This window comes from Urocitellus parryii, chromosome 1, assembly GCF_045843805.1.
Source record: "Urocitellus parryii isolate mUroPar1 chromosome 1, mUroPar1.hap1, whole genome shotgun sequence".
In the NCBI taxonomy this organism is placed as follows: Eukaryota; Metazoa; Chordata; class Mammalia; order Rodentia; family Sciuridae; genus Urocitellus; species Urocitellus parryii.
The window spans coordinates 87872073-87887894 of NC_135531.1; the positions used below are offsets into that span (position 1 = coordinate 87872073).

At 36.4% G+C, this 15822-nt stretch overlaps 1 pseudogene; it reads right to left on the minus strand.

The window, feature by feature from the left end:
- Positions 1-7626: 7626 nt before the first annotated feature.
- On the minus strand, positions 7627-8205 carry LOC113184576 (large ribosomal subunit protein uL6 pseudogene; annotated as a pseudogene).
- Positions 8206-15822: the final 7617 nt, after the last annotated feature.

Below are 15822 nucleotides of genomic sequence, written 5' to 3' on the forward strand. Positions count from 1 at the left end.
CAAGATAGTTAGAAGAGGTTCAGCAAAGGGATGAAGTAATGGTGCTTCTTGGTTCTACTCCCAGTATTAGTGAAACAACTCAATTCCTTATTGTTTCACTTTGAACCATGTCATTTAGGTTATATATTCTCTCTCTAAACTTCTCTTTGAAAGAATTTGAAATAATTTTGCATTAATTTTCTAAAACATGTTCAGGAAACAAGTTGAAAAAAGGGTAGAGACAAAGAATATTTGTTACTTTCTGTGAATAATGTTAAAGTGAAAGAAAAAAATGTCAGTAAGCAATGATCTTTCTTCTAACTTGATCGAATAAACTTTGTTTTGTTTTGTTTTGTTTTGTTTTTTTAAGCCTGTGTTCTTATCTTGCAAAGGCAGTACGGCATGGTGAAAAGAGTTCAGTCTGAAATCAAACAAATGCAGTATCTGTTTCTGCAATTTACAATGATGCTCACCTACAGCAACTTACTAAATATTATTGTCAATTTCTCTGTAGAAGTGAGGCTAGCTAATCATATCAATCTGGTACAATATGCTGGGAGCAGTACACAAGGTAATGTTTGTTAAGTGTCAGCTGGACTAAGGTCAGGGGATACAATATATGTTCAATACTGTTCATATTATTAATGCTAAGCCCTCCCCCTAGCTGAAGTTCTTTAATATCTTATCCTTCTAAAACAAATCATAATGTAATCCACTATCCCTTATTCATTCTGCCAATGTAAATTGCCTGCTGTGGTACATAGGAGATATCAGTATATAAATAAATATGCCATTTTAGATATAGGTAAGAAAAAGATGATTGTTCAAAAGAAAGACTTCAAGTGACTGGTGGGCAATTTTATATCTCTAACTCACATGGCCCAAAACTGTGTTGTCCAATACCATAGCTATTGGATACATGGGATTATCGAGCCTCTGAAATATGACTATTTTAAGTTGAAGTGTGTTGAAAATGTAAAACACATGCCAGATTTTGAATTAACAAACAAACAAAAAAGACTGCAAAGTCTCTCATAAGGGCTTTTGCTTATATTAATTACAAATTGAAATGATCGTATTTTGTATATATTGAGTTAAAACACATTATTAAAACGAATTTCACCTCTTCCTTTTTATTTCTTTAATGTGTCTACTAAGATAATTAAGATTTTGTTTTTCACATTTTGGGGTACCATTGTTTCTGTTGGGGAGCTGTGGTCTGAATGTTTACAAGAAAGGAACAGAGGGAGGAAAAGAAGAAAGGAAGGAAGGAAAAAGGGAAAAAGAAAGGAAAGGAGGAAGGGGGGAAAAAGAAAAAGAATCTTCAAGAATTATAAGATAGAAACCTTAAAAGACCTGACCATAGAATACTCATTTCTATGGACACCATGAAAGACAGAAAATCAGAGGCTGAGCTTCTGAGGTTGCTGCATGATGGCAGGTTCAAGGCAAATGCTCAGGTAATGGCAGCTGGTATTATTTCTTCATGAAATGATGCCCTCTCATATTTTAGGCACTGTAGGAGGTGCGAGGGTTACAATGGTGTAGAATTCAGTCTAGGGAAGAGTACTCAATCTGAAAGAGGATATGAACAAGAAAAAAATCATGCCACTTCTATTTTTGTCACATTACATTGTTCTTAAGGAACTGAAAGATCTTATGTGCTAACTTTCTTTCTAAAAGTTTGTGCATATCTGCACTCTGACCCTTATTAGAATAAATGATTGTTTCTGTTCCATTATAGTGAAAAATCAAGATCAGCTGTACATTGAAAGGCAGTTTTCTTTTCTTGGGCCAAACTTCACGGACTCATACACTACAAAGGTGTTCAGTAATAAAAGTCAACTTAGAAGTACTCATCTGGCATCTATTTCTGTATCATCCGTATCTTTCTCACACAAAATCATTCCTGAGTCCTTCTACAGTATTTCATGACAACTGGTGTATGGCCCTCTAAGAAGTTATGCCTGTACATATACATGAGGGTGAGAGCAAATATGTTTATTTTTGAGCAACCATAACATTCCTCCCTCTTCTTTCAGCTCCAGGCCACTGTGACTGAGAAGACTTGCTGCTTGGGCATTTCAGGACAACAGGTCTCCTGTCCTGATAAGAATATGAGCAGAGCAGCAGGATTTGCATCTTAAAGGAAACAGAATCCTGGTCCTGGAAACAGATCTCTGAAGAGGGTGGAGGGGGGAAGCAAAGTTTTACTGGAGCTAGAGTTAGGGATCAGGGTTTGTAGGGGTGGATGGAGAGAAAGGTAATAGCAGTGACCATGACAAGTTGTGTGAGAAGAGATTGAGACTAGAGATGACATTGAAATACTGAGATTCCAAGAGAAAAGAGAAAAAGCGAAAGGAGCAGAGACAAGAAGATTCCAGGAAGCCTTGCTGAGGGTTACATAATCCCTTGGTGATTTTCTGAGAGGATTCAAAATGCTTCTCATGAATGTCCACTATCTACTGGCATGGGGTCATTTGACACTTTGGTTAGAGCTGTTCCTAGGAGTCCAGCTTCTTCCAGATGTGAGTGTTACTTCTCAGATAGACTCAATCTTGCAAGTGAAGATTTCCCCTGGCATCTTTATAGTATAGCAGCAACCATGGCAGTTCCTTATAACCTAACCCTAGCAGATGCTCCACAAATACAAGTTGAATTAAAATCCTTGGGGTCTAGAGGTAGATTTGATGTCAACATCTCTGAACACTAAATAGGTACAACAGCCAATTTAATAAATGTGTCTGTGTGGTTCTAGGTAGTGATAAAAAGCTAGCCAAAGCATTCTTAAATCTGTATGCCTGTGATGCAAAAGAGCTGTTACAGGTCTGGTTTATAGGTTTTTACTGGGTGGAAAAAAAAAAATCAGTAATCCTTGACTGGGGATACATATTCTCAGCTTAAATACAAAATTTCACTTTCCCACTTTCTCTTGCCCCAAAATTGTGGAAGTAAACTCCCTAGTTCCAGGGCTTACTATGTCAGCACAGAATAATAAAGGAGAAGAGAAAGAGAAAGGGCTCCTAGAGCCCAAGAGAAGATGCAGAGTGTTGGGTAGGCTGCATTTTGGAATCACCAGCCTGAATCACACCCCTTGTTTAGGCCCAACCCAGATAATTCAAACTGAATTCCTGGGTATGTTTTTCAAATGCCTGGGGGATCTAGATGCTTAGAGATGCTTAGAGATTTATATGCTTAGATTCTTAGAAGCACTCCCCATGGTCCTAACCAATCTCAGCCTTCACTTTTTACATCATAATACAATTGATTACAGCCCAGGCCTTAAGGCCTCGAAATCAATTAGTAGCCTGGGGCTATGAGTCTACAGGAAGCTTCCTTACTTTGACCCTAACTAGGGAAACCTGATGGCCTGGTCTTCAGTGGCCAATCTCAAGTCAATGTTATCTTGGAAAAATCACTAACTTTTATTTGCACCCTTAGAAGAATCCAGTTTTAACTGGTAAATTGCATGGTCTGTTTATATATAAACAAAGGTTAGGGTAGTATTTTCCTGAGAATTCTTCCAGAAATGATTTAAATATTCTCTCACTCCTTTTCTCTTGCAAATGTCTTTCTTTTTTTCCTTTGCATCAAGTAAGACTTAATGCCTGCCAAGCAACTGATTTCCTCACCTTTCTCCATCCCCTAAATTTTTTTTTCTCCTCATCTCATTCTAGAGTCAGGCAGAGATTTCCTCTTGTTTACCCTGCTTTGAGGCAGGGGGAGGGGCTGGGGAAAGTGTCCTGAAGCTCTGTGGGGCCAGACCACCTGGACTTTTCTCCAGTCCTTGTTTGACTAGAAAAATAGTCAAATACAGGGTTCAGAGGTAATATGCTGTAGCCAATGCAGGAACCAGGAACTGACAACTGGAGAATGACCAATGAGGGGACCTCATATCACTACAGACAGAGGAACAAGCAGGTCCCAGGGTCTTCTAGATATGAGACCATATCACAGGATGCCCACAAAGGAAGGAGGAGGAAGCCAGAAACTGCCTTCCTTGTTCTCTTCTGTCCCATCTCTCCGTAGCCTGCCGTTTCTCTTTGGCCTGGGCTCTCACCTTTCAATTCCAGTGGCTTGTTTCCTTCACCTCGGCCTGCGTCCTAACTCCCCACATCACACCTTTGCCTTGTTCTGATGCTGCCTCTTGGGGTTCTCCCAGGATTCCGTTTCTAATTGTGGGGATTGCTCAGGAATAAAGACCAGGACTAGGAGCCCACCATATGGGTAAAGATGACATACAGGTTGTTAGTTCAATTCTAGAGTGCCTCTGACATGGTCATCAACGTAGTTTTCTTCATTTTCACTACCTGGTCTGCCCTCTTCTTACCAAAGTTCAGGTTCCTCTGGGGGATGACACTGGTAGGCAGACTGGAGCCTCGGCATCTGTTTTCACTTTTAAATGTGGCTCTTTCCTTGACCCCTTCCCTTCATTCAGTTGCAGATCACTCTCTCCCCTCTCAGCAGGCTTCCTGCCATCCTCCCAAATTGTCCCAGCCTTCCCTTCCCCTGGGACTTGCTAAATTCTTTTAATTCTTGCCAAAGAATGGGTAATTTTAGCCACCAACCACAGAACTCAACTGCAACCAAGTGGGGGTTGCAAACTCACATGACCAGAAGGGCACAGATGACAGGTGCCTGATGGTCTGGTTGGGAACCTGAGTAAGCTGGCATGCAACTAACTGCCTGTTTTTAAGTCTCCAGTCATTGTCCTCCTGCGGTAGACCATTGGCATGAGGGATGCTAGGACTGAATGCTAGATCTTTCCATTTACCAGAGAGCAATTTTTATGAGCAATCTACTAATTTTTTTTTTTAAATATTGGCAACTAATTTAAAAGATTTAATTTTTATCATGGTTAAACAAAACTGTCAGTGAGTATGTATGATCTGGTTCTTTGATTGCCAGTCTACAATGGCTTCTACAGTGTATTTACAAACTAGCTTTTATGCAATGGGATTTTAAGATTGAAAAATCATATCAGACAACAACATGAAGTCAAGTGGTGTGAAATTCTAAAAAAACACCCTGGAAATCTATAGATGCTGGTGTTTATGCATGAAAACAACAGTAGCAACAACAGGAATTCTTATTAAGTAACAAAGAGCCACTTAAGGAAATCTGTTAATGAAAGAATATTTTAAGCATCCTATATAAGAGGTCCACTGTGAATTATTTTTGTGCCTAAATACTTCATTTTTTTCCTAAGCAAAAGCCTCTAATTGTCTTCCATTTTAAACTATCTTGGTCAGCAAGGATATTGAGGTAGTTAGAGGGGAAAATAATGACACTGTAAAAGTTGGCAGTGAAATCAGTTAATCTCTTATCCCTTGTGACAGTTTACATTATGAATGACAACTAAAGTTATCTATCTTGCAAATATTATAGCTTTATTTGTGAACAAGGTGATAGGAAAACACCACTTTCCACTATTACCAGGCATTATCTTGATATAAGAATCAGGAAGTAATGCTTTAAGTATTTCAACATGAGATGGCACAAAGGACCAACTGACTAAAACTCAAGAGCAGTATTTTTCAACCTCAGAACTTTGACATTTTGGGTCAGATAACCCTTGGAAGTGACCCCATCCTGTCCTCTGTAAGCTATTTAGCAGCATCCCTGGCTTCTATTCATTAGATAGAAAGATACCATTGGTACCCTTCCCTGTCCATTTGTAACAACCAAAAGGCATCTCTAGGCATTGCCAAATATCTCCCTGGGGTCAAATTTGCTGTGGGCTTTGAGAACCATTGCTTCAGAGGAATTGTTGTGCATGTCAGTTAGGATTTTGAATCTAAAAAAAAAAAAAATGTCTTAAAATGACTGTGCACACAAGAGGAGAGGTACTGGAGAAAATACCACCATTGATTTTCCAGGTCCTCAGGGGACTGTGGAGGTAAAACAAGATCAGTGAATGTATATCAACAAAAAAGTTGCTGTGGATGGCAGGAAGGGTAGCCCAGATACAAGCCCACTCTTCTTGAAAATAATGCCTCAACAAGGAGGAACCAGTGGGGCAGGGTGGCATATACCATGCCACACACTTGTAATCCCAGGGACTCAGAAAGCTGAGGCAGGAGGATCTCATGTTCAAGGCCAGCCTTAGCAACTTACAAGGCCCTAAGCAACTTAGTGAGACTCTGTCTCAAATAAAATGTTAAATGGGAATGTAGCTTGGTGGTTAAGCACCTCCTGGATTCCATCCCTGGTACAAAAAGAAAAAAAAAAAATATGGAGAAACCAGTAGAGAGGAGGCCAATGAGTGATCTCTCTCACCTAGTAGATTCCAAACTACAGATGGGAACTATAGCCTTCCATTAGCAGTCATCAGGAGATGAAATGTCAACATATTGAGAGATGGTATGATACAAATAGACATTTAATAGGGAGTCCTTTTCTTTTTTCTTTCTTTCTTTTTCTTTTTTTCCCCCCATTTTGGAAAGAAAACATTTTTTTCCAGAAAAATTTGAAAGGTTATAATAGTGGTTTGAAATCAGTAACTCTCAATTTTTTCTTTGTGGTTATGGAAGAAATCATCAATTTCATTTCTCAATAGAACCTCATAAACACAACAGACCAAATGCCAGAACAGAAATTAAATGGCTGTGTGATCCTCAAGGGTAGACATACTTTAACTATGAAGTATTTACACCAAGCCTTGAAAACAGTACCCGAAAGAGAACCAGCTAAAGTATGTGTGGTTTGCATTTGCTGTTTTGACAGTATTGTTTATCAAAATAACTACAATTTTCAAAGAAAAGACTACTTAATTTTTACTATGTTGCTTTTCTGTCTGGAAGGAACTATAAAAAATAAGGTCACTAAGTTTTTGGTTTAGTTTTAGTTTATTTAACTTGTTTCAGTACAGTTAAATGCTTCAAAATGGCAACTTCCAGGCCCCTTTTGATGATATATTGTTAATTTAAAATCTGTTTTGATGGTATTTTAATGGTGGATGCACTTCATGTTCAGTACAAGAGAGAATTCTCATGTATGCTATGGGCTTTAACTAACAATAATGTATCAATATTTTCTCAGTTATAACAAATGTATCACACTAATGCAAGATATTAATAATAGAAGAAACTGTGAAGTGAGGATTCATGAATGGAATTCTCTGTACTTTCTATCGACTTTTTTTGTAAGCCTAAAACTGCTCTAAAAATAATAGTTTATTAATTTAAAAATCTGCTTTGTAAATTTCATAGTAAGAAAAAAAAATTCGACAGTAGTAAAATTTATTTATTTATTTATTTATTTATTTATTTATTTATTTATTTATTTATTTCAAATACCCAGGACTGAACCCAGGGCATTTAACCACTGGGCCACATCCCCAATCCTTTGTTATTTTATTTTTGACAGGTTCCACTAGGTTGCTGATGCTGATCTTGAATTTGCAATCCTAATCCTCCTGCCTCAGCCTCTCCAGTGGCTGGATTACAGGCATGTGTCACCATGCCAGGTGGTAAAATTCTTTTTTTCTTTTTTCCTCTTCTGTTCCTTTGAAAGGACACTAAAGTTTATTCAACCTGTTGGAAAGGATTAAATCCAAAGTCAATAGAGATCTTTTATTGCATCACTGAAATATCAATATCAAATCAACTCCAGGACGTGTTTCTGTGACTAGATAACTGTTAGATCTTATTCATCAGCCTGCTGAACTCTTCCTTTCTCAGAAACATAAATACCATCCCAAAATTTTCTGATATCCTTGTTTTTCACTGTTGTGGCTTACTGAATTTAAGTGGTTGAATTTGAAACAAGTTTAATATCATTTCCTTCAAGGATTAACTCATCTTTCTGAGCTTGAGACACTGAACAAGCAACACCTGTCCTCATCTGAACCCTGCAGATGTACTTTTCACCCAAGAAATTTCAGATTTTGACAAGAAACCTATTCTCCCGAATAACAACATTGATGGGGAAGTGAACATACACAGACCTCATCTTGTAACAGAAGCCCAAGTATAACACCCTTGATCATGTTCTGTACATGACTACAGTTGGTATTAACAATGACCAATTCCTTTCTATTTCCCCACCATTTGTCAACCCGTAGCCTCTTCTTTTCTTTCCAAGGAGGCTGAGTTCTACACTGATATGATTGAAATCCCTCCAGAGGGTTCCTCTTGGGCCCTTCACAATAACTGTGCATCCCATCAGAGTACTATTGACATTTTCTGGAATGTGGACGGTCTGATTGCTGAGAATGGTCTTCATTCTCGCAGTAGATGCAGCAAAGAGAGAACTGTAAAATTCTTTAAGTGTCTTTTAAATAGACCTTTGAAAGCTGATTAGCTCATTGCTTATTCTCTTTCATTGCTGAAAGATGATCTCTCAAGATCCACACCTGGCCACAGGGCACCTATATCCAAACTTCTGGAAAATACAATTTGAACACCATAAATAGTCATCCTTGGAACTGCATTATACTTTGCATTTATTTTTATTTCAGCAATTTCTCAAGCTTTTGTCTTCTCCTCATAGAATAACTTTTTAAGTAAGATCACTCATAATTGTTTATACTGCACTGTACATGATAGGCAGAATTTGTCTGTAATTCTTAGTATATACTAGCAGCCAAAGAAAAGTAACATGATGAATCAGAGAGATTTTTCTTGGACTTTATGCAATAGCAAACAAGTTGTTGAGCTGAAATGTAGTAAATTTGTTTTCTCAGTGACATTCCATTCACCCTGTCATAATAACTATAGATCCCAGTTTTAATCTCTGCCATAATAGATTTTTCAACACAGAAACTTTCTGGCTGGTTGTCAGAGAGGAATCTCAGGCTAATTAGACCCTCATCAGTCAGAAAGGGCTGAGAGCAGAGCTCCATGCTAGATACTCTGAGGTGAATGGGCAATTGAAAGAAAGGTTCAAAAAATCATTCATAGGAGATTCAGTCTAGGAAACCAGAGTCTACCTCTGTTACAAAACTAAGAACATATCCAAAGCAGCTAATCTTAAGTGCAATGGAATTGAAGACTAATCTAGAGCTAATATGTGTCAAATACAGAGTTAAGAGGCACAGAACAGTGTGGTAAGCTCGCTAGCTCTGGAATTTGAAGTAACTGGGATTCTGTTGCAGGCTATGTACCTCCGTGCAGTTCACGTCTCTGGGCCTCCAATCCCATGTCTGTGGAGAAAGGCAAGGTGAGGTCCTGTCCCTCAAGAGTCAGGCTCAGAGAATGTAAGTGAGGGTTTTTCTTGTTTAGAACAGCAGTAGTTACATCCTTTAAAATGTGTATGTTTCCTTGTCAGCTGCCGTGGTGCACGCCTGTAATCCCAGAAGCTGGCAAAGCTGAGGCAGGAGGATCACACTTCAAAGCCAACCTCAGCAACGGGGAGGCTTGCTAAACAACTCAGTGAGATGCTGTCTCTAAATAAAATACAAACTAGGGCTGAGGATGTGGCTCAGTGGTTGAGTGCTTCTGAGTTTAAAAAAAAAGAAAAAAAAAAAAGCATAGGATTCCACAAAGGTGATAAACAGCTCAGTGGAATGTAAGAAGGCTGGATTTTAAGAAGAAAGTTTGGATTTCCAAAGCAGTGAGAAGGAACAAGTCACATTTTGAGATAGAACTGCAAGTTATTTTTTGGAGGGGAGAAAGGGAAAATACACCAACGAGGAACTTTATTTACATTTGTAAATAATAATCTGTATTTAAAAATTCTCAGTGGTATATAATAAGTGCTTGTTATGTTTCTCTTTATATTTTTCCAGAAATTTGAAATGTTTTAAGAATAAAAGAACTAAAATTAGAAACATAGAATGGGAAAATTCTATTGTTCTAATAATTTAAATATTTTCTGTATACATTTGTTGAATTTTAAGGCATGATTAATTACTATTTTGGGCGTGATGGGAATTTTTACTTCAGATTTTCAGAATGATTGTTTCATTTGTTTTTGTTCTCTATTTCCCAAATAGTTGAAAATAAATAACATTGAAAAGAAAACTTGCAATGAAACACCAATATCACAAAAGCATTTTCAGCTAACAAAAAGTTCCATTGTAGGGCTCCACTTTAATCTTTATCATTAATTATTGGATAGACAAGAAAAAAATTAAATTCAGAATCCAGGAGACACTTCCAATGGAAAATGTAATTTATTAATAGGTTAATAAAATTTAATTTGCTAAAATTTATCTCCCAATACTTTCAAACATGGAAGTGCTGTGTAAAATGAGATATACCAGTAAATTCCAAAGTATAACTCAGGCTCTTGGGACTATACACTCCTTTGATCTCATCACAAATTGGCTCCTGGAAACCAGAAGGCCTCCTGGACTCAGTCTCCAGGGATCTTACCCCTGAAGCATCTCAAAACAAATAAAGTGGCCGAGACAGACGCTGGACCCAGACAGAATGGCAACCATTTCACAAAATTAACCCCAAATGATGTGAACAGACAATTCTCCACATGTAATTATGGCTTTTGTTATTTTTTTCCCCCATGAAAGCATTCTACTGCCTTGGCTTAAATACAACAGATAGAGGTATTCAGCCTGGGCTGGCAATATTTCCGATCCATATTTCAATAGATGATCCTGAACTGGCCTCCTGGAAGCATTTATGCTGACCAGTTTTGAAAACCTCTTTGTCAGCCCTCACCCTTACCTGCTAACACCCCTCGCTAATGGATGAAAGCAGGGGGTGATGATAATCACTGTCTGTCTGCCCAGCCCCAGGGAGCAGCCTGAGTCTGCACAACAGTCCTCTGAAGGGGAAAAACAAGGAAATAAGGAGTGAAATTCAATGAGTACTTGGGAACTAAGCTTGAGGGTTTCTTTTTCCTTTTAAAGGAACAGTGATATCAGAAGTAGGATTATGAAAAAGAAAGAGTTAGTAAAAATAGGATCTTTGTGAATTCGAATAGCAAGGGCATTTCAAATTGAATTACACAGGATCACGGCAATTAGAATTGGAAAAGATCTTTCAGTCTTTCTCTGTCAAAGCATGATTACTCCCAACGGTATATTCTCCCGAGCTTAGTCCAGTCCAATTTTAAATGATTCAAGTGATGGAGCCTCCTCCAGTGCTCTTGGGATATTATTTCAGAGTCAAAATAGCTAACAGCAAGGGGATCCCCCTATATTTTTCACTTTATTTCAAAATTATTCTGCCTTGTATTTTCCCAATCCACCTCAAAATTATTTGAATTTAATTTTAAATGAATAAAATCTACATTTAAATCATTAAAACCAGCTGAATCTGGGTCTTGATAGCTAGTTAGTGTCTCTCACTTTCTTTTTCACACACACACACACACACACACACACACCCATATACAAACACATGCCTATGTACACAGCTATACATCCACTCACACATGTATTCATATACATACAACTAGAAAATATACAGCAACAATGTGCTTATGAGAAAAACAAAATTTCAATTAACTACTGTTCTAAAACTGATAAAGAAGCCACGAATGTAAACCTAAATGTTATTTTGCTTGGTAAATATTACATTTTTTTCACTTGAATAAAATAATGTGATTTTTTATAGCAGGTTTAGTGTAACTTATTTAAGTACAAATAATATAGATATATAATATATGGTGTTACTACTATAAATATATTTGTAAAAATGTTCAAACTCTTTTTTTTTTTTTTTGCATTTGTTAAAACAACACTGACTCATATTTTCTTTCTGAATGGCTCCTTCTTACACTAAACATGGCTTAAGATTTGAATAAGTTGTAGAGCCTGGGAGAACAGCTTGGGGTATCCAAGGTTAATGGATATTGCTTAAGGGTATTTAAATTGATCAAGGAATTTATATAGCTTTCCATGTCCTTTCCAAAGGGCTGCCCCAAAGTACTTTTCACACCTGTCAATCAGTCAACCAATATCCAATCAGCACCTGGGGAAAGGGAGTAAAAAATGTGAATGATTTGAACTTTCTTTAAAAAGATAGAATTCACCATTTTAATGACACTTTTTATGTCATTAATTTGTAAAATTTTCAAGCTGGAAGGGAATCTTAGAGATTATCTAGCTCCGTGATTATGCAGTCCTAAGCTGAAAAACTTCTGAAGAGAGCCTATGTAGGAATTAACGTTTTTTAATTTGTCAGTTAGGTGAATTTTAGTTAAATATGTATATTGAACACACTTTTACATCAAATTTCTTTGTAATATTTTTTTTTTTAGTGCTGGGGAGAAAACCTGGGGCCTTGTGCACACTGTGTAAGCACTCTACTGCTGAGCTATACCCTCTGCCTTTCTTTATAAATTTCGTAAACAATTACAATAAAAAGATGTCAAACAAGAAAAAGAATATGAGAGGAAATAGCAATTAGAAACAGGTCTGTGAATTTTTTTTGTGGGGGGGAAGATAAAAGCAAATAAAGTGGCAAAGGAATAAGAGGAAGAGAAAGAGCTGATAACAGCTAATAATTTTTTGAGAGCACTCATTATGTGTTAAGCCTTATAAAATCTCCATAAATTAATCCAGCTAATCTCACAGCACTGTGAGATAAGTAGCATTCTTTCCACTGAACAGATGATGAATCTGAGGCATGAAGAAAGCTGTTCTAGGGTAGAACTGGCTCATAAGCCAAGAGAATCCAACTCTTCCATCTGTGCAAAGGGGAATATAAATGACAAGCAGGCCAAATTGCCCATCTAAACCTTGGGAAAACTCAGGAATTGGAGGTATTCACAGTGGAAAAAGTTGAAACAATGATTGGTTGAAAGACTATAGCAAAACCACTTGGGCTGCTAGTTCCTTTTAACTATGCCAAGTTGTCTGAGGTTTAGAAATTCTTTATGGAAAAAAATAAATTTCCTTGAAAAAAAATACCAAAAATGAAATAACGGATATTGTGAGTTCCCATAAGAAAGTCAGCTGGCCACCTTATAACCCACACAGTAGCACCTCATTGTCTGCAAGTCCCATCAGTGTATGGAGAGTTTCCAATAAAATTTCATCTCATCACTGTCATGTCTATTTCTGCTGACTGCTTTTTCTCTTGAAAATATGTTGCTCTTTCCTTGTTTTGGTTTTTTGTGTGTGTATGTTTGTGTGTCATTTTTTACCTAATGCTGAATAGTGTACAAAAGACTAGAAGAGATGAAGAGAAATATCATGTGAATATCTATGCAAAAAATAGTAAAATTTGACTCCTATCTCAAACCATACCTAACATTAATCAAAGCAGGATCAGCCAGGACTTCTGATGTATCACAGTACTTTTTTAGCCTTTAACTATTCATATTTATCCATTTTTAAATATTGCATGTTATTTCAAAATCATTTCAGCTTTTCTGCCTTCTTAAATAAATCATGTGTGTTATAGAAAGCTTGGATAACACAGTAAGACATACTAGAAAAATCAACCATGACTTTTCTGTAGAGATGACCTCTACTGGTATCTAGTTAGAAGTTCTTAAAATGTTTCATCTTTCTCTCTCACCATAAAAAATTGAGATAATGGGGAAAAAATTGAGATAATGCATACTCAATCATACATACAAGTAATTTTTTTCATTCAGTAATGTTTTGTGGACATCTTTTTAAGCATTTTTTATATTATAAAATCATTTAAGTATATAAAATTGTATCATATGAATAGTCAATAATTTATTTGCCATTATGTTACGACATTAATTTTATTTCCATTTTTAAATTATTGTAAATAATATTGAAGAGTATAACAATGTGACATATCTATATGTTTTTAAGGTATTTGATTCATATTAAAAATTTTTCTTTAGAAATATTATCAAATTTGCAGCTACATCAATGTTTATAGCAGCACAATTCATAGTAGCTAAACTATGGAGCCAGCCTAGGTGCTCTTCAACAGATGAATGGATAAAGAAAATGTGGAGTAATTCTCAACAATGGAGTAATATTCAACCATAAAGAAGAATGATATCGTGTCAGTTGCTGGTAAATGGCTGGAACTAGAGACTATCGTGCCAAGTAAAATAACCAGTCCCCAAAAGTCAGAGGTCAAAGGTTTTCTCTGATATGCCAAAGCTAATCCAAAACAAGAGTGGGGGAGATAAAAGAAAAATCAAAGAAAGATCAGTGGACTAGATAAAGGGGGATGACAGGAAGGGAGGAGGGATGGAATAGGGAAAGACATTGGAATTAATCTGACCTAACTTTCCTATGTGCATGTATGAATATGTACATACCATAGTGAATATCACCAGCACATACGGATATCACAAGTAATTAAAAAAAAAACAGTTATAAATAGCAGAAATATCAGTAGAGGGGAAGGAAAGGGGAAGTACTGGGGACTGAATTAGAACAAATTATATTCCATTGTTTTATAATTATGTCAAAATAAATCCTAATGTCATCCATAACTAAAAAGAACTAATTAAAAAAAAAACAAAAAAGAGAAATATTAAATTTTACCCCACACCAGGAGCTATGTGAAATGCCTGTTTTGCTGATAGCCAAACCTGGAAATTATCATTTTTATAAAATGCTCAAAAGTCAAAAGATAAAAAATATAATTTATTAGTTTTTAACTTTGAATTTCTTCACGTTTATTGATCATATTATTTCCTTCATTGTAAATTGCACATTCATATTTTCCAAGTTTTTTTTTATAATTTATTAGAGCATTATAGTCATACATAGTAGTTGGGTTCATCTCAACAAAATCATACATACATTGAATTCAATGTCAGTTCATGTCTCACTCCCCTTTTCCCTCCTCTCATTCTCCTTCCTCTACTGATCTTCCTTTTGCTCATTTGTTTGTTTTTTAGGGGTTAGTTTTTTCTACTTATACATAAAGGTGAAATACCCTGTGGTATATTTGTATATGCAGAGAGCATGATTTTTAAATTCATCCTGCATTTCCTTCCCTTTCGCATCTTTCCTCCCTCTCTCAATCTCCTTCTACTCTACTGATTTTCTCTATATCTTTATGATACCTGATCTTCCCCTCTTTTTTTCCTCATTTTGCTCTGGCTTCCATATATGAGAGAAAAAAAAAATTGACTCTTGATTTTCTGACACTGGCTTATTTCACTTCCCATGATGTTCTCCACTTCCATCCATTTAATTCACCTACTGACTGGCAGCTAGGTTGATTCCATAATTTAGCAATTGTGAATTGTGCTGCTATATTGAGGTGGCTATGTTGCTATCATATGCTGATTTGGATTCTTTTGGATAAATACCATGGAGTAGGATACTTGGGTCATATAGTGGTTCTGTTTCTAGTTTTTTGAGGAATCACCATACTGCTTTTCCAGAATTGTTTTACTAGTCTGCAGTTGCACCAGCAATATACAAGTGTAACTTTTCTTTCCCATCCTCACATGCATTCAGTATTTGTGTTCTTGATAGTTGTCCTTGTGACTGCAGGGAAATGAAATCTTATTGTAGTTTTGATTTGCATTTCCTGATTGTTATGAATGTTGAACATTTTTTTAAAATGTATTTTTGGTCATTTGTGATTCTTCTTTTGAGAAATGTTTGTTTAATTATTTTGTCCATTTATTGGTTGGGTTTTTGTTTTGTTTTGGTGTTGTTGCTGTTTTTTAGTTCTTTATATATTCTGGGTATTAATCTCCTGGCAGATGGCAAAGACTTTCTCCCAACCTGTAGGTTCTCTCTTCACACTCTCACTCATTTTCTTTGCTGTGAAGAAGCTTTATAATTTGATGGTATCCCACTTATTAATTCTTGGTTTTATTTCTTGAGCTTTAGGATTCTTATTAAGGAAATCAGTGGGAGCACCAATATGTTTATGTAGTGTTGACACCTATATTTTCTTCTAGCACTTGCAGGGGTTCTGATCTAATATCTAAGTCTTTGATCCATTTTGATTTGACTTTCATGCAGGGTATAAG